Genomic DNA, 19278 nt, shown 5'->3' with positions numbered 1-19278 from the left:
CGCAGCAGACTGACACTAATTACGCTGCATTTGCGTGAGTTCATTTTCATCAAGTTCCTCACGCACACTTGATCAGTGAAGGCATTATGGACCATAATCTACTTCCTGCGTTTTCTCACGTAAGACAGTGGTAATGCTTGTCATACTTAACTCAAATTTAATTGATAAATTGTGTAAGAAGTAGCAAGTGCAGTTGGTTAATATCAAGGCCTAACAAAGTAACATTGACTCACACATACCATTTATCAGACACTTTTTGCCAAAGTGACTTCCAATTAACTCTATGTAGTGTTATCAGCCCACACCCCTTATTCACCAAGGTGACTTACACTGCTAGATACACTCTTTACAATGGGTCACTCATTCATACATCAGTGGTACACACACACTATGAGTAAACCTGAACAGCATGTCTTCAGACTGCGGGAGGAAACCAGAGCACCTGCAGGAAACCCACACAGACTTGGGGAGAACATGCAAATTCCACACAGACTGAGCAGAGGGATCGAATCCACAGCCTCTTGACCACTCAGGCGCTGTAGGACAGCAGCTCTACGCTCTGTGCTACCCTATCCGCCTCAAGCTGCTGGGTCAGGTGAGATAGCATGGGCTGCCACTCGCCACTTTGCCTTACCGACCCAACAGACAGACCACTTCCAGAGCTGACATGATGCAACCCACTACCACAAACAGTCCAAGACAAGAAAAGGCTTCTCTGACAAGGTTCTTCAGAGCCCCCTTACTCCTCCTTGGCTCTGCCAATCCATTGAGGAGGTTGTCAGTTCAGAGTCCTCCTTCCCTCCGGCTTGGTGACAGTCAGAGAATGCAGTTGTTCCGTACGAAGCGGCTGACAGAGGGAGTTAAATAGACAGGTCACAGTGAGCACTGAGGCAGACTTGGGGATAGTCTGCAACAAATCTGTCTTTACAGGTTCGTCTATGGACTTTGAAGAAAGCAGTGTCAAACCATGTATGGCGGCTGGGCGCATGAACACCTCCAGTGATTTTATTGAATTTGACTGAATCATGAGCAATTTGCGCTCCCAGTGTCTGGTTTGTAAACCTTCCCTTAAAGAGTTGTGCATTGAACTCCGGTGCAGGCAAGATCCTTGAGCTACCAGCCTCAGTTGGGTGTCTCCAATGAGCTAATGAAGGGTGCTTGTATGATTTAAACAGAGCATTTTTATCACCTCAGATGTCAGAATAATTTGTATTAGAATACATTATGCATTTGGATATAATAAATGTTTTAAGAGTTGCTTCCACAGTGGGATAATTGTAAAATTTGTTCACAGCATGCTGCGTACTGTGAATGTTTTCTATTCTGATTATTTTCGAAGTCTGACGTACCACGGCGATGCTACGAAAACTGAGCTCCAGCCATGCAGACAGAGCAGGTTTGCTCACAGGTAGATGTGTAGCAGAGCAGGGCAGGGAGCAGCGGGAGCTGACGGGACGCTCAGTGACTCAGCAGCCTAATTGGCACAAGGGTGCAGGGACATGGGAGATGGGGCCCGGTGCATATTCATGAAGACTGGGTCGCATACCTCCCGGCTTGCTGCCGACGACTCACGCGCGCGCACACACACGCACACACACACGTACAGGACACACACATCTCCGTCTCTTGTTCACATTACCTTGGGGGTTGCATTCAGGATCTGTCCTTTTCATCAGCCTTGGAACTGTAAGAACTGGAGACTTCTCTGCTTTTTAAAACTCATTTGAGCCCAGGTACATTCTTGTACAAGGCCTTAGAGGATTTTCTAGGAAAGATCAGTGTAATGAGGAATGAGCTCTGAGGGGTTAATCATCAGCTAACTCATGACACACAAAAGTGCGTCAGTACACTTGTACCGCAATTTACATCACAGTTTGGACCAGAACTCGGATTGCAATTCAATTTTTTTGTAAATCCAAGCCCAAGCTTCAAGTAAAGATATAAAGCATTACAAATCTGCAGTAAGATGTCATGTCCACGCCCACATCTCAAACAACAACACCTGACTCTGCTCCAGCACCAGATTAACCACTCACCCTTTAAAAGACTCAGCTCCCATACCTTTGCGGAATCTCGTCAGAGAAAACCGCCCTTTCCTTGTGACTCCTCGCTCATCTCCAGTTCTCAGTTCACATTTTCCGGTTGTTGACTCTTCGCTTTGTTTCTCGACCACGTCCATGGATCTTCGTTCTGACCCTGATCGCCAATAGACCGACCACCCGCCTGTCCCTGACATCGAGAACTTGTCTGATCCTCTGAATCCAGACGAACGACCCCGCACTTGGGTCCTTCCGTCCCGATTCACCGTGACATAAGACTTATGTACTTTTTCTGGTTCCATAAACAACTCATCCAGTGTAGGCTATCAGCACCCTCTAAACTTATAAGCGTAAGATAAAGGACTCTATGGATGCGACCCCAGTTAATTTTATTATTTTTTACGACCATGAAACAACATTAATTTAAGTCTACTCACTTAGAGACTGAAAATGCATGTATGCAATGTACACATTAACTAAATAAGGTTTATTATAATAATGAAACTGAATTAAATACACCTCCCATTCAGTATGTTCTGCCTTACGGATGCGAGACAGTGGTATGTTTTCTTCTACTGAGCATGTTGTTGCAGGGTGCTGACAGCATTGTGTAGGCAGTGTACTGTATAAGCATGATCTTTCAGACTGTGGTTCAGTTGTGTGACAATCTCAGCAGTATTCTGAAAACTGGGCACTGCAGCCTGAGCGACACCAAAGCTGTGACTCGTGGTTCAGCAGCGAGTGCTTGTGGCTTCCCAGCCAATGTGTGGCATCTCTGCTGCTTTCCTCCTGAATGATCAGGAATCACCATCATTGTACACGTAGTGCAGCACCCATGGCGGTGGAATCGACAACAAAGTTTTGCAAAAGCAGGGCAGAAAAATTAAAACCATCAGTGCATATCACTGAAGCCAGGTATGAATGTTAGCATCACTGTTTTGTATTAATTTTGGTCACTCTTGTGAGATAAGGTGAGCTGTGATTTTAATGCATTGCTTATAACAGACTGGATATAACCCGCATGAGCATCTCTTGGAGGAATGATGTTCACTCACAGACATAGGAATGGAAGATGGTTTTACAAAAGTGTTCACAGCACCTGAATTTTAGAGCAATTAGAAAGGATGGTAAAAGTATTCAAGGGCCTTCAAGAGCATGAGGAGTCTTTCTAGCCAAGCATTGACCCCTTGAATATAAGGTTTAAATTGTGACCATTTATTAACAAACCTCTGAAAGGGACAGAGAGTAATATATCTCATTTCTGCTGGCTAGTTTTCATACTAAAACCTAATAAGTGCTGCATATTTATCTTTTTGTTGAAGGATAATATTCTGGTGTAATTATATTTGCCATAGCTGTCCTCCCTGCGTTCTATGTCATTTCAATTAAAAATGAATCTTTGACTTATTTAAGCATTATCTTTGAGAACATTCTGCATATGCACATGTAGAGGCAAGTTCAGATGAAGCGATAATTAATCAGAATATTACGATGCAAGGTTCAGCCTCAGGCAGAATGAAAGAAAGAACACCTGCACCTTTCCAGCACCTGTGCTGCCAGGTCCACTGGGCTGGGCAAGAGGAGGAAGTCTTCGGAGATGATTGTGCAGACAAGTGGAATAAGAGGGGAAATGTTGTACACCAGGGGATTGACTGTCAAAGCGGAACAGGATTGCTGACAGTTGACATTAGCTTCAGTTGTCCTCCAACCAGACGACTAATTAAGGGGCTGTTGTCATGATGCTCCAAGGTGCAGAGGCCAGCAGGGACTCAGACAGCGTACCCTGTGGACAAATGTCTATTTATACATTCTAGTGACTGTACAGTGCAAGACTTCTGGTTATTCAATACAGGAGGTGTACAGCAAAAACACTTTTTAGGTGATACTAATTGGGAACAACACCATTTCTCTCCTTTGCATTTGCTGTCTCGCTCCCTCTCTCTCTCCATCCACACATGTGGAGCAATAAATTTCAAAGGAAACAGACATATTCATCTCCTTTCTCCGTCATTTTTGTCTCCATCCATTAATTTTCTTCCCATTGCATGCTGAACGATGCGTATACTGAAAAAGAGGAAAGTAGAGAGTGGGATCCATAAAGGTTAAAACCAATGTATCTTAATTATCAGCAACGTCAGCAGGAGATATCACCCTGTGAAAAAAAATGTACTTTTCAGAGTAAACAGACAGATATGTAATATTTCATGTGGCAGAGTAAAAATCTACAGGCAAGAATAGATCTGTATGAACATATGGTCTTAGTGCTGACAGTTTTTGATGATCACTTTTTAGCAATGACAAGCTTAAATTAAATTCCTTATTCCAGCAAGAAAAACCTCCCGTGTCAAAATGAAAGCTCCGTTAATACAATCAAGCACAGATGTGTGTAGGCCAAGATATGAGGAGGGCTGGCTAGTATGACTGCGTACCATAGTGCTGAACTAATACCTTAGGTACAGCATCATAACCCAGATTCTTTATTTTCTTAGTGGAAGATATTTTAACAGTGACTCCTACACACCAGCATGCTGTAACCCAGAAATCTGGTTGAATTTCTGCTATAGCATTTGGGCGCAAACAACCCGTAATCACTGGTTTCAAAAGATGACAGCATTTTATATCTAAACCTTAGGAGAACATCTGAGGTGAAACACTGAAACGCCACTGAATCACACTAAGGTGATTTTAATTAATGTACTGCAGTGTGTTGGTTTTGCCATCTGAGCTCAGCATAGTTTTCCAGCTGTCCTGCAGCAGAAAGAATGATTACTCACTTGCAACGTAGGGCTGATTCACAAAACATTAGTATTGCCAGTTGAGCATGTCGGCCTCACCGTGGAAGTAGTTTGGGTGAATCCAAGTATTTTGTCAACCGTATCTCTGGAGACTAGTGGGTGGGGTCCATTTGATTTTTCAGTGACAGGCAGTGTCACCTAGTTATTAATGTTTGAGTGTGAAAGGTGCCTCCAAGTTTACCTTAAACATCCAGCGATAAAAAGAGAATGACTCATCTAAAGCAGAGTGTTTATAAAAAATAATGAAAAGGAGCTGCCGGTTTTGCAATCTTTGTGCCAGTGTCTTAAAATAGATCCCGTAAGAAACATGTTTATATAGAATGTGAGAGCCAGGAGTCGCCCTGTGATAGGTCTTTTTGTTTGTGCCAGTTAAAGCTCCACCTGCTGCATAGTCAACAGGCAGCACCACCCGTGGGGAAAAGCATGGGCCCAGAACCTGGGAATAACCCTCTAGGGCCTCCATTTGCCAAAAGAGTTTGAAATAAATGCAAAAACACCCACAGGGCGAAAACACATTGGAACAGTCAGCATGAGAGACTCCCAGCTGGCAAAGCCAGTACCTGCGGAGATTTCGGAAGCAGAGAGGATGGTGGAATTTTGTCTTTGTGTTTTCTGCTCTTTTTTCTACCAAAGTGTTGTGCAGGATATTATCGCCTCTTCTATCCAGTTAGCAGGGATGCCAAATGCATACAGGACTGCAGAAAGAGAGGCGAGATGTCAGCTGTGTGGGATGGAATTCCCTATGAGAGATCACTTCTTCCTGTCTACTTGTATCCTCTTTTAAACTTGTTTACTCAATAATGATGCACGCTGATGTTTGATAGTACCGCAAAACAGCCATCTGTAGGTGGACAGTGAAGTTCTTTTCTGCGGCTTTTTTCTCCGTTGTTTTCCATACGTGCAATTTAGTGGTGCTCTGCCTATGTTCAGGCGAGTCCTTTCACTTCTGTGGACTTTTAACAGTTAGGCAGAAGACTAGGTGGGGTACAACTGAATGTTTGTAATTACTGATATTTCTTTAGCCAACATCATTGTCCAAGTTGACTTGGTTTGTGCATAACGTGACAGTTTTACGCAGTTATATACTTTCACATATGTAGCTATTTAGTCATTTCCATAGCTGTCCAATGTCTAAAGGAGCACTTCAGGTTAAAATGAAAGTGGTGAACTGGATGAATTTATTTGCACCATGAAGTGGAACAGGGACACCCTGTAGAAGCTGAGTGAGCAACAGTGATTTTTCGAACAGGCAGAACAGCAGACTGAGGACCACAGTTCTTCTCGAGTGTATGATGGTGCTCATAGAAGCGTATATTGTGGTCAGTGGTGTTTATAGAAGGAATATTAGTGGGTAGCGTAGCTTATGGAAGCAGTTATAATGGGCAAAGGTCACTTGCAGGATAAGTGTAGTGGGTGGAACTGCTTATAGAAGCAGGTGTAATAGTGCTTATATAATCAGGTGAGGTGAGAAAGAGTACAAACATAAGTACATGAAAGCATCTTTTAACTAAATCCTGGCTAGAACCCAACCTTCAGCAGCTTACTGAACTTTTTCCTCCTTTTTTCTGTTGACTAGTACTCCTGGGGTTTGAAGGAGATAGAGAATGGGTAAAAAGTGGATTTTTCAGTCGATAGAGGGATAAATAATGAAGTGACTTGTGAGGGACCCGGCTCACCTGAGGAATGCATATTTCTCAAATTGTCTATACCATACACAGGTCAGCCTGTGCTGCTGGAAGGGAGAAGGAAGAATGTACGTGTCTACGCTGTCTCCCCCCGTTGTACATGTGCTGAGTAATAGGTGACAAGATCATGGCTCAGTTGTTAGACTTTGCCTGAATAAAGGCAGATGCTCTAGTGGCTCTTCTTATTTAAGGTTTTTTTATTTCAGATTTTGTAAAATGGCTGTGTTTATGGATGAGTTCTCATTTACCATTCCCAAAAAGAAGACATACTGTCAAAGATGTCCCTGGACCTATAAAAATATCAAACAGAAAATTCAGCTTTGTAACTTTTCGGTAGCTTGGCTTGGTAATTTGTTAAAATAATGCTGAAACCATGACGCTGTTGACAACTTTTTTTAAATAAGACCGGCTTAGAAACATGATTCGGCAGTGACAACTATAATCCACAAACTAGGCAAAACAAGAAAAATCCATACAAAAATAAAAGAAACACAGTATTTTTGTCTTTATTTCAAGTTCCTTGTGTAACCAAATTCCATTTGCAATAGAAAAGTGTATCTGTGAAAACAGAGTTATCTGCAGTAATTATTTTAGAAAGTCTCTTCCAGTCATCTCAAATGTAGTCTTTTACGGATGATCAATTTTTATGGTGCTATTGACTGCAGGAGTCATTTCCAAAGCGCTTGTCTCAATCCAGGAGAAAGAAGTATGAAATTCATCCAATTATGTGGATAATTAAACAAATTTAAGAATTCAGGCCTGACTCAGATGGGGGGAAAAACTTAGAATGCATAGAATGTAGCTGCCCAGGAGCAGAGCTTAAAACCCATGGTTGAATTTAATGAGCCAAAAAATAAAGTTCACTACTCTCCCCTGAAAGTCAAGGACTTATCTAAGCGATGCTACTGCTAAACTTACGGAAGCCTGTATTGTTAATTTTCTTTGAATGGAATGCAGGCCAGGGGTATATATGTCTAGTCCTTAATAATGGGCCTGGGTTCAGACGCACAGTTCTTTAATTTGTTTTACGATGGCTACCACAGCCTGGTCAAGAAAGAAAATGCAATCATCTTTTCTTTGTCAAAAATTATCTGTTTTTTTTTCGTTTCATGGACATTGACGCTGCAAGTGCGCCTGCATCTGTTAGGCGGAGGAGAGGTCTATGGTTGTTGTGTCCTCTAGGAGGTGTCAGTGCTTTGCCCTCTTATTCCTAACCATTGCTTGTTAATCCTGCACAGTATTATATATCTTTTAATCCGTTTCCAAGGAAACAAGAACTTATGAAGCCAGGGATATGAACTTTTAAATGTGGAACAAGTAAAGATGCAGAAAGTCAAGGGAGGTCATTTCTCCACTTCACAACAATCTACATCTATTTTGCAATTTTCTTGTCTTTTTAACTTTTTGCAAGATTTTGAGAATGATTTATGCTTCCATTTTTTTCAAATGTGCACTGCTCTTTTAAAAATAATAAAAATAATATTGTGTATTACAAAAGTGATGATGAACCATTTCTAATCAGTGGTGTTTGTGATGGTCAACAAAGCTAATTTTTAAAAATGATGAATACCATAAGACTGGTGACAGATATGCCCTACAAACATCCTGGGTATAATTCACCTCTCTAAAAAAATTAAGTGATGAAACACCTGTTTGCACCAACTGTATCTGTATTCAGAGTCTCCTTGTTTTAGTGCATCTTGTTACCAATATGTTTGTAAGAAAATTTATCCTACATCCTCTGATTTAAACCTTGAAGGTAAAGGGTTTATATGATAGGTGACGAAGCCGAGTGAAGACCTGGATCATGGAAACATTGCTGTAGCTCCTTCCAAATCATCTACTCTGTGGTACTGCAGTTGAAAAAAATGGATCTGACAGGCATGGAACTTATTCACCAGCTTTTGCAGACATCCTGATCTGGGGCGATCTGGATAGCAGCATTTTACATATCTCCTAATCCATTTCCACACCTAACATGTGGCAGCTGAGACTGCTCACCCTCTTGTTCACAAGGCACACATCTGCTGATGGTTTCCGTCTACTGTCCCATTGCTCTGGACAAACCACGGTATGGAAATCAGCTATGAAGAAATTCACCTTTTTTACTGCATATGTCTACCTGCTGAAGGAAGTAGCCAATTAGTCTCCATTCATCTGACTGCAGATTACAGGATTTCTCATATTACTTATGAAACTAGAAAGGTGTTGATGTTGCAGTTACATCTGTTTTTCCTGGGTTCCATGTTTGCCAATTATGATCTAAAGTATAATATTCCGCTATAGTGCAGTTATAAACTATTTTATATTTTTAATTTTATCTTGTGTAGTTACATAAAGACTCGTGACAGTAAGAGCTGTAGAATTTGTAATATTGGCTATATTAATATTAGTAGAAGTCCTCTTTGCAGCACTTCAAGTAGGAAAAGAAGAAAAATGAGGGTTAGCAAACAGTGACATCTTTTGGCCAAGTGTGGAATTGCAAGACGGTATTTAATGGCGGTCCACTAGTACTAACAGCCTTAGGTACTAAAGAGGCTCTTACACCGATTTAGGATTTTCATCAGGAATATTTATCTATAACTTTCATAAACTGTTTTAAATTTATTGAACTATTCACGCAGATTCCTTGAATTAAATATGAGTATATGTGCGCACGCAGCTGGCACATAGTTTTCTCCTCCTTTGGTTTCTGCAGATCAGTTATCAGTTACAAATATTGTTTTGCCGTGCCAATAAGAGATATTAATGTTGTTTTCTTTTATATTCCAATGTGTATTTTTTTTTTCTTTCGGGGAAAGCTTCTTCATAACACAGGCTGCATTAACTGATATGAATGATGAAATAAAGACATTCAGGCTGGCTTCCTGCAGAGCCCATCAGGATCAGCGGGGAAGCAGATGCGAAATGGATTGCCTCATGTGCAATTCCTTAACCACACATTGTGGGAGAACCTCTCAGTGATTTATAAGCCTGAGAGTTTAATCAAACAGTACAGAAATACTGAACCTTTAAAAGCACAGTATGTATTGATTGTGTTGAGGGAAGGTTAATCTTTTTTTTTTTTTTTTTTGTATACAAGATAAAACAGGTATTTGTTCTATAATTTAACAAAAGTGACTCAGTCTAGGTATCTCACTAATACTTTCTTCCTTTCTCAAACCCAAAGAGAATATAAACTAACGTAGCGTATTCATATTGCTAAAAATGAGTATCAGTAGCGGTCTCCTCTTCAGTGGTTTTGGGTTTACGTGATGGATAAAGATTTCAGTCTTCTCTATGGCTTCCGAAAGATGTTATGAGATGCCGGAATGAGCATCTGAGTATTTATGTGTGAATGTGCCTGCATACATATATTCTGAAAATGCTAAAAAAAAAAAATAGTGGTGAAGAAATACATGGATTACTTCCTGTACAAGCACACCACCAATTAAAACTGTGTAACCTCTGTATTAAACCAATAGCCCTGTTGCTAGGCAACGGGCACCACGAAGAGAAAGGGTGTCAGTTGTTTTGGACGAGCTTGAGTGAAATACTCACCACAGTGGGTCAGGCAGCAACAGAGGGTCCTAAATATAGCAGAACAGATAGTAATGTAGGCGTGAAGAGAGCAAATCTGTTTGCCAATCTGCCTCCGGCAGCCGAGACACCCTGTGCATTGTGATTTGACACCAGAAGGCCTGACGTAAATATTCACCACGTATTTAGCAAGAGCTGAAACAGGGCATTGTTATTAAAATATATATATATATAGCTGTTGTTTGCAGGATCTCACCATCTCTTTCCGTCATTCTCCCGCAACGCAGGTGAGGATAACCACTGTATCGTTCTCTCAGACTCCATCTCGACTGCTCGATACCGCCCCATGTTCTCCCACCTCCTACTTCTTGTGTAATTTAACAAAGGATTATACTGGGAAACTTCCGGGGAGAACTTAGCACTGATGCATGGTCTTGATTTTTTTTATGATAAGCATTTCTATACACCCACAGCCAGAGCTCGCCCACTGGGTCTTAAGGGTCATCTCCTCTGTGAAACTAACATACATCACTGCACAGCGTCATTATTCACATTACAAATATGTTCCTTGCACTCTGTTATACAAGGCCTTTATTCCTCCATAAAAATCCCTTTCTTTGGTAACATTCTGAAGCAAGGAAAACAGCAATCTTAACATCCAGCAATGTGACATTAAAATTCAGCTTCTTTTTCAGCCTTATTTGTCACTCAGCTGAAAAGCTCTTTGTGGAGGCAAATGGCATGTCATGTAATTATGGGAAATATTGATTCTTACGATTGTCATTTGTCTTCAGTAGAGATTCCGCTTTGGAGCTCAAGCTCAGTAGGACTATGGGACTGGGAGCTCTTCAGCTGGAGACACAACCATGCAGAGAACAGTTGAGACTTGTCATGCTCCTACCCAACATGACTGACAGCCCTGTCTCCTCCATGGGACTTTTGCTTTGTTCGCTGTGGCTGAGTCATTACATTGCGGTGCTATGGTAACACATTTCCAGACACCCTGAGCTCCAGACTGCCCCGGGAAAAAGTTTGAACCGTGGTAAAGAATAGGCAAAAGATGGACCAAATCCAAAAGATGCCAAAGGGGGAAGAGCGCCTGCAATGGCAACACTGTGAATCCTGTAACTGGGTGAGTCACCGGCTTTGGGGAGAAACACTGAATGAAACCATTGTGTCACGAAAAGCCATTCAAAGGTAAAAAGTAACCCATAAAATGAACAGCCTATTCCTCAACTGTAGCACTTACAGTCAGTTCTTTTGTTTCTTGGTCCAACCGACAGCGACATAGGCTCTGCACAAAGGGAGGTGCCGTCATTAAACGTGTTCCCGACCCCTCGCTGTCCACAGAGCTCTACTGCCACCACCCTTCAGGCATTCTCCACACCACCAGTGGGAGTGAGGCTTCAAACTGACACTGGATGCCTCAAATATCAGAGCTGTAACAGCAGACATAATGGTCCAGCGAACAGATCTGACGACACAGCTGTGGCCCCGCCGTGCAGCTCGGATGAAGACATAGAGTAAATATTGATGTATTCCCAGACTGCAGCCAAATCAAGACCAAGACTGACATTTGGTTAGGTTCAGTTAGGTAAGGTTTCTAGCGCCTTATTTATCCATTTATCTAGGAGAACTCCTTCAGATAAAAAATGACAAGGACCAGTTGTGATTTAGCGGTATGTACCACACACAGATGGCCATCCGTCTGGGTGCAGGTGCCGTGCACAGTGCTGCCTTTGTGTGAGCAAACAGAGGCGAGGGGCTTTTTCACATCCTGGTCGAGGACTGGGCGGCGCTACGTGGCGAATTTCCAATGAACTGGTCATACCACTTCCTCTGCAAACTTAAACCACAGATGCCGTGTGCATGCGCGCATGCGACGTTGCACGATCGCACACTCGCTGCGAGACGGATGGCTGCTCTTCCGCATGTTGGATCGGTGACATTCGTTTCATGTGACTCTCAGTGCTCCGGAGAGCTCTACGTGATGCACATCCGCTTCATAGGCGGCTAGCAGGTGGGGCGGATTATAGAACCGACTCGCGGGTTCCTCTTCCTCTGCTCTGATCGCTCTCCGTCAGCATCAGGGAAAGGAGAAAGTACTGAAGTTCCACAGCTCCCCCTGAGATCAGTTTGTGCTACAGCCTTCTTCCGCTATACTTGCCTGGGATTTTCGAAAAATCGTTTTAGACGAGACTTTTAACAAGGGTAATCCAGGTAAATGGATATAACCCGTTCCACATGCACGCCTATGGAAAGGATTCCATTCTAGGTCAATTTTCTAAGTCACTGTGTGACAACCCCAGCTTTAATCCTCTCCGGGGCTATCGCTTCTGAAATTGCATTACATTATTTATTGCTCAGCAGGCACTGTTATTTAAAGCTAATTACATGGCTTACAAGCAGATGCCCCTCCTGGGATTTGAACCTGAAACCTTTTGGTCAGGCCAGTTATAGCAGAAAACTGGTGTGTAGAGATAGACGTGCGGGATTCAGTCAGCATCCCAGAGGGCTTTGCAAAGCCAAAGCTGAAGTTCACGACAGACCCTGTGAGCACGGCTGCGGTGTTGCCGTTGCGCTGGCCCGTCAGCCATGTGCGGTCTGCTTTCTGTCAACCTGACAATATCTGCGCTCCCACAAAAATGGTATGTGGCACACCCATGTCAAGGCCTATTAGACACATTCTTTCTCAATGCCTGGTGCGGGGAGTGTCTGTGGGATTCTCACACTGCCTTTATCTCCGCAGGAGGCTGTAAATATATAAGATCAGCCAGGGTGCATTAATTACTTCATACGTACACAAGCCTCAGTGGTCCAGAGATTATCCTGGATGCTTAGGCTGCGAGACAGTGTTAACACTGCATAGGACACCAGCCCATGGCAGGGAAATCTTTGTCTCTCTCACACACACACACACACACACACACATATCAATGGCAATGCTTTGGCGGAAACACGTGTCTTTGAGCTACGGCAACAAACCTGAAAGAAACCCGCACAAACACAGGGAGAGCATACAAACTCCACACAGACTGATTCGAACCCACGTACAGCCCAGTAGCTACAAGGCAGCAGTGCTAGCAGTTGTGCCGCTGCGCGACACTAATATAGAGAAGCTCAGCAAAGGTAAATACTTTCATATGTACATGTTTTTAATAAAAGGATGTCTATGCACCGCTATTGCTTTCTGCAGAGAGCAATGAAAGACTGTGACTACAATGTAATCGTGCTCTTAGCCCGGGACCCCTCATTATACCTCCAGTATGAGATGTAATTAGTGACCTCATTGCAAAGCCAAACAGCAAATGGAGCTTAACTGCAGCTGGTCTTGCTCTCCTTTTTGGTTCACCTCAAACCATCTCCATGATGTCACCAGGACATATACAGAGGTTTCAAAATAAACTGCTGTTCAGACCGCTGTTGTTATGCATTTATGTTCTATTTGTTTACGAGGCCTCTTAAATGGAGCAATTTAAACCCTTCGGTCATGGTTCGACCACATTTTCTGACATCATCTTAGCCTGTTTGTCTCAGACACTCAGCTAGGTCACAATGTCAACAAAGCATTGCAGAGAGCTGGTTCACTTCACTATGGATGGGACCTTTGACTCAGCTCTTACTGACATCTGATTTATAAGTAGCTGTTGCAGATTTTTTCTTTTTTAAATCACTGGTTTATATTGCATTTTATTTTCATTATTAATTTCATTACGCTCTAACAATTTTATTTCCAGTGGACTTTATGATTTGTCATTTCTGACCGTGCCAATTTTTCATTCAGCAACTTTACACAAGAAAAAAAAAAAACCCCGGTTTGGATTTGGAGGTGCGTACAGGGGAAGTGGTGGGCGTCACCCTCCAGCTGGAAGAACACATTTCAGTTCAAACTCTTTTACAAGCGTGCCAGAACTGTAGGTTACGGCTGTCGCCACAATCCTTTTTTTTTTTTTTTCTTCCCTTGTTCTTGGCAAGCATTCCATAAATTCTTTGAACAAGCTTTTTATTCAATTGGTTTTTATCAAAGTGGTGTTAAAGAATCCTACCATGAATAATAACCCAGAATTATTGTTTCCAGAAATAATCACTTGCGTGGCATTATGTAAATAATGGAAGTCGAAAATGCCAAGTGAACACATGGGCTGCCTTTTCCTTCATTATGCACTGATATGAAATTAATGTACAAGTAAACAAGCTTAGACTAGGTGAGAAAGGGAGATTTTCCATCCTGAGTGAGTTACATGTGTCTACGTTTATAATACCAAGATCAGCGTTTTATTATTCTTCTTACTAAAATGTTCTGATCTCGAACGGATAAAACAGTCTGAAATTAAGAGGGATGGCGTCACACTTTGATCCTCCCTTCACAAAAACAACATTACCATCATTTTGAGACTTTAGGAATGACAAGAATCAGAAGAATTGCGCATGCATGTGATACAAATCACAAGCTTGTCATTGCTGTAAAAACAAGGTAATGTTACTATAGGGAAATTGCGGAATCTTCCTTATTTTCTCTCTTTCACAATCACTGTATTTCTCTTCTTTCTCTTATAATTTAAATTTTGAAAAGTAAGAATTACAAAAACGTAAATGTTGTTTATATACAGCTGTACGTATATAACTAAGCCAGAACATCTTTTGACACGACAAGGTCAAAAGAATGTAGGTGTAGAGACAGCGCACTGAGGGATTGAAAATATGCCCACAAACATCAGGGTTAACAGGTTACAGTAGATTACAGGTGTGATCATGTAGCACGTTCCAATAACTTGGAGAAACAGTCAGAAAGTGTTTTGCTATCTGTAACTGAGATTATTGCCTGGCTAAAAAGAGGAAGCCATACCAACCACATTGATCCAAGTATAGCAGGGTCCCTGGCAGACATTTACAGTTATTTGCTTGTTTGTCAGAATGTGACAACCAACAGCTTTTTTTTTTTCCTCCAGCAGAATGAAGCATATACACACACACACACTTTCTGAACCGCTTGTCCCATACGGGGTCACGGGGAACCAGAGCCTACCCGGCAACACGAGGCATAAGGCCAGAGGGGGAGGGGACACACCCAGGACAGGACGCCAGTCCATCGCAAGGCACCCCAAGTGGGATTCGAACCCCAGACCCACTGGAGAGCAGGACCCGGTCCAACCCACTGCGCCACCGCACCCCCTTCAGAATGAAACAGTTAAATCCTTTTATTTTTAAAAATGAACGTTTGAACAAGAATTCTGCAAGATGGCGATGCAGTAGCGCGCAGCGGCCACTTCGAGTCCTTAAATATGATGCATGTTACATGTAGTCTACACCAATTGGGAAACTCTTTTTTTGCTCAACACCCTGCTGCCTCCCAACGCTCACCTGGCACAGTCAAACAGCTAACCCGGCATGACTCCATACACTACAAACTGCCGACAGTTCACAGCCCATGTCCCCGTCCGCGTCCACGTCCTGTCCTGTGTATTTATTTACTGTCTTGTACTCCTCTTCTGTGTCCCACCATGGTCTCCGAAGAAACGACATTCCGTTCCACTGTATACAAGCTCTATAGAGGAATGACAATAAAACAACTTGAACTTGAACCGGAACTTGAGAACACCAAGTACCGAGCACCGTAACTGTACATATATGTATGTTTGTGGAATTAACTGATATGCAAATTCATGCAATTCCACCAGTGTTTCACCTTTTTCTTTCATAAAAAAACCAATCCATTGGCGAGCTATAGCAGTCTGTGCTTCTGTTTCAGGTAAAATTTGTAGCGTCAAATTTAATTTCTCTCAGGTGAGATTTACGGAAATGTTTCCCCTTTTCTGTAGTTTGCAGGTTTTACCATGGCTATTGGGAAGGAGGTAAGTGGACATTTCCTTTGTGGAGACAATAAATAGATTTTTTTCATTCAGCTGGCAGCACCAGAAAGCTTTTATAGACAGAGGTGAAAGGTCACAAATTGACTGGGAGAGCTGGGCCAATCTATAGTACGCTACGTTCAGGCAGCCCATTTCCCAATTCATGACCGGAGTTTAGGACATCTAGTCCTCCTCACCCGAGCGTGACATGCGTGTACTGGATTCGTTACACGACCACAAAATCCATATTTATGACCAGAAGCTGGTGTAATGTTTTGAGCTCCCACCTTTGAACTCGTAGGTCACAGGTTTGAATCACACCTCCTTGAGAAGGGAACTTACCGTAAAAATTTCCCAGCTGTACAAATGGGTGAACAGTTGTAGGTAGCGAGACAACGCGAGATGTGTTGGAGAAAAGTGTCAGCTAAATGAACACACGTAAATGTTTAACAGACTAAGGCCAGGTCTTACCTGCCTGCAGTGTCTGTGCACACAATATGTAACCTTGTAGTCTTACCATAAGGTACTTTGTCCATACAGTCTGTTCCACTCACTGAGCCATAACATCTGCTTTTAATACTAGTCCATCTAACATAACCAACATCATCTGTGCCTTAGCAATCACACTACTGATTCAACTGACTGAAGTGTCCACATCTGAATTGCTTTTATAAGGAATACACAGCAACTCTGTGTCCAATGTGTGCCCTCTGCTCCTCTTTCTCTCTGTGGTCAAGCGAGTTAACAAGGTGTTCTCCTTGAGCAGATAGTGTGTCATGTGTCCGTGTTGCCATGGCAATGGACCAGTTCTAAGGGAAAGGCGTTCGGCACGAACGCTGCGTACAGAGCGCTTCCATTGTCCCTCTGGCACAGGCGAGCGAAGGACTTTCTTCTAAAGACACCATTTTTTAATATGCATCGGACCGGTGCAAAGCATGAAACAGATCAAGCAGGAGGAGCGATAGGATCTGCGTTTCACCTGGATCGCACGTTCACCAATTCTGCATACCATGGAAACCAGGACAGGAAATGATTCTGGACAAAAAAATGACAGCCTTTCACAGCTATCAATGAAAATCTATGAAAATGCAACACACATCCAATGAAAATTCAGGGGGCTTTTGGCTCCACAATCCTAGAGTGCAGCAGCAGTGAACCCCCACTCATTGGACCACATCACAAATAACTAGAGTACCAACATGATGGACCCTGTGCTTCTCACATTTCAAATGACAACAGTGCTCGCTTCTGAAACCTCTGAAAATGATCATCGTCAACATCTTAACTACAAAGACATATTGCAGTGTTTGTTTATTGCCAGTGTTTTCCATTTTGTGACGTCACTTCTCACTATTATATTGTGTTTGGAAAACACTCTGTCCTTATGTAAACATTAACATTGCTTTCCAGGGCTTTTTCAAATCTGTGTCATTAGTGTTCTGATTTTTTTTTAATAACACTGGCTATTATTTGGGGTCATAAATTACACACGTCCAACTCGACATGTAAAAGTCTGCTTTTGTATTTCATCCCCTAAAACATAAAGCAATGGGATCAGCAGAAGAACAGAAGAAAACATGTTCCTCAACACATTCAAGTTTTTGATCTTATCTTGACCATTTGGTTTTATAAATGTGCAGAACTAACAGTCAACATCTTAAAACTCCACCAAGAACTGAATGCAGCTGAGTTTCATTATGGGCTTTAATATAACGGCTTGTGGTTCGGCATCAATGGCCTGGCGAGGTCGTAATAGAACCAACCCTCCACAAAACAGCGAGAAGCCCGTGATGACGCAAAAGCCTTTTGTCAGTAAATTTTATTCCCTTGCAAGAATGGTTAGTAAACATGATTTCAAGTAAAACATCTGTAAAGCATTTACATTTCACCCAGAAACAAAAAAAAAAGGATGACTGCAGCAGACTCACATGGCCATTTTTTTGCAAAATCATTACAAAACATTTTCGATTCATGAGGAAATTATCTTAAGAATTACAGCAGCTGACTTCGAAGTATCTGAGCACTTAACCCATCCAGCGCTGATACATCTCTGAGTCAGTCCGCAAGTCCCCACAGGACTGGGCGAAAAGGAGATCATGTTTAAAGATGATGCTGATTACATACTGAGAACAGATCCATTTTTTGTGTTCAAAGATGCTGGTGATTATTTACGGAGGATACATAGCAGAGTATTTTTTTAATCTTATTAACTGTGTTGTTTAAGGAAGCTGTGGTCAGTTTGACACTTCAATGGTTTTATACGCGACGTATGTGCGTTTCGGGGCGCAAGGGTTGAGGGCAGAGGTCTTTGTGCAGGATGCCGCTCTGGGGCGGTCTTTCCTTGGTCTGCTGAGTTTCAGTCAGTCGCACAGCTGCTGGGAGACTCTTACTGGAAGAGCTGAAAAGCCCCCACCCCCCCCAGCAGTGTGCCTTAGCCCAGACACACTCCCAGCTCCCCTGCTCTCAGCCCAGCTGCGAGTGAGGGTGGACCTTCTGTGTAGCGCTGCTCGAGGAATTTCGGGGAAGTCCACATGTGGAATACACCCTGAGCGCCAGCAACCCGCTGGAGATGAGGGCCCATCTGAGACAGTGAGATAAATCTTTCTCAACAGTCTGCAGCTTTTCCACCCCGCATGTAGTAATACGAGGAAACAACGCAAGAAAATCAAAGCCAAGGTTCACAACTCACATCCCATCCATTTCCCTTCCCCTCCCAGAGCAGTTTAACTCCTTAACATCAGGTAAAGCATAAAAAGTCAGTTTATCTTTCCACCATAATTAGTGGCCTAGCTTCATAACCAAAACTCTTTGTCAGTGATGACTGGAAATTCCCCAGCTGTTCTTGTACAGATGATGATGTAATAAAATTTGATGGACTAAGGGAGTCAAACTCAGTCCCTAAAGTGTTATGTCTGTATAGCATCCGTCTTTCCCCTAACTACCACTTTTTATCTCCTTATCATCTAACCTACTTTTATTTCTATAGTTTTTAAATGGTAAACCAAAAGCAGCTGTTGTGGGCTGTATTTCAAATGTATTGCATCTTGCTGACCTACATTTGAAGAAATGTATAAACATAAACATAGACTTTAAGCATTTACAGTATTAGGCTAACTGAGTTTCGTGAAATGAAAACCCAGGAAACAGATGGTTATCCAGGAATTTGTGTGCTGTGCTTATTTAAGGCCCTACCTCATCAGCACTGTGCACTTTGTTCCAGTTATACACAAGAAAAGTCCAATAAATTATCGTTGGAACATATCAAGTTCCCACAAGAATAATAGGTAATAAAAAAATGACAGTTTTGTTAGAAAAAGCAAAGGATAAGGAATTAATCAAACAATAACTGAAATACATCTGTGACGTGATAGCAAAATGTTCTCTGAAGAGT

The sequence above is a fragment of the Scleropages formosus genome, chromosome 1 (genome assembly GCF_900964775.1).
Source record: "Scleropages formosus chromosome 1, fSclFor1.1, whole genome shotgun sequence".
Taxonomy (NCBI): Eukaryota; Metazoa; Chordata; class Actinopteri; order Osteoglossiformes; family Osteoglossidae; genus Scleropages; species Scleropages formosus.
Note: the sequence above shows the minus strand (reverse complement) of the source record.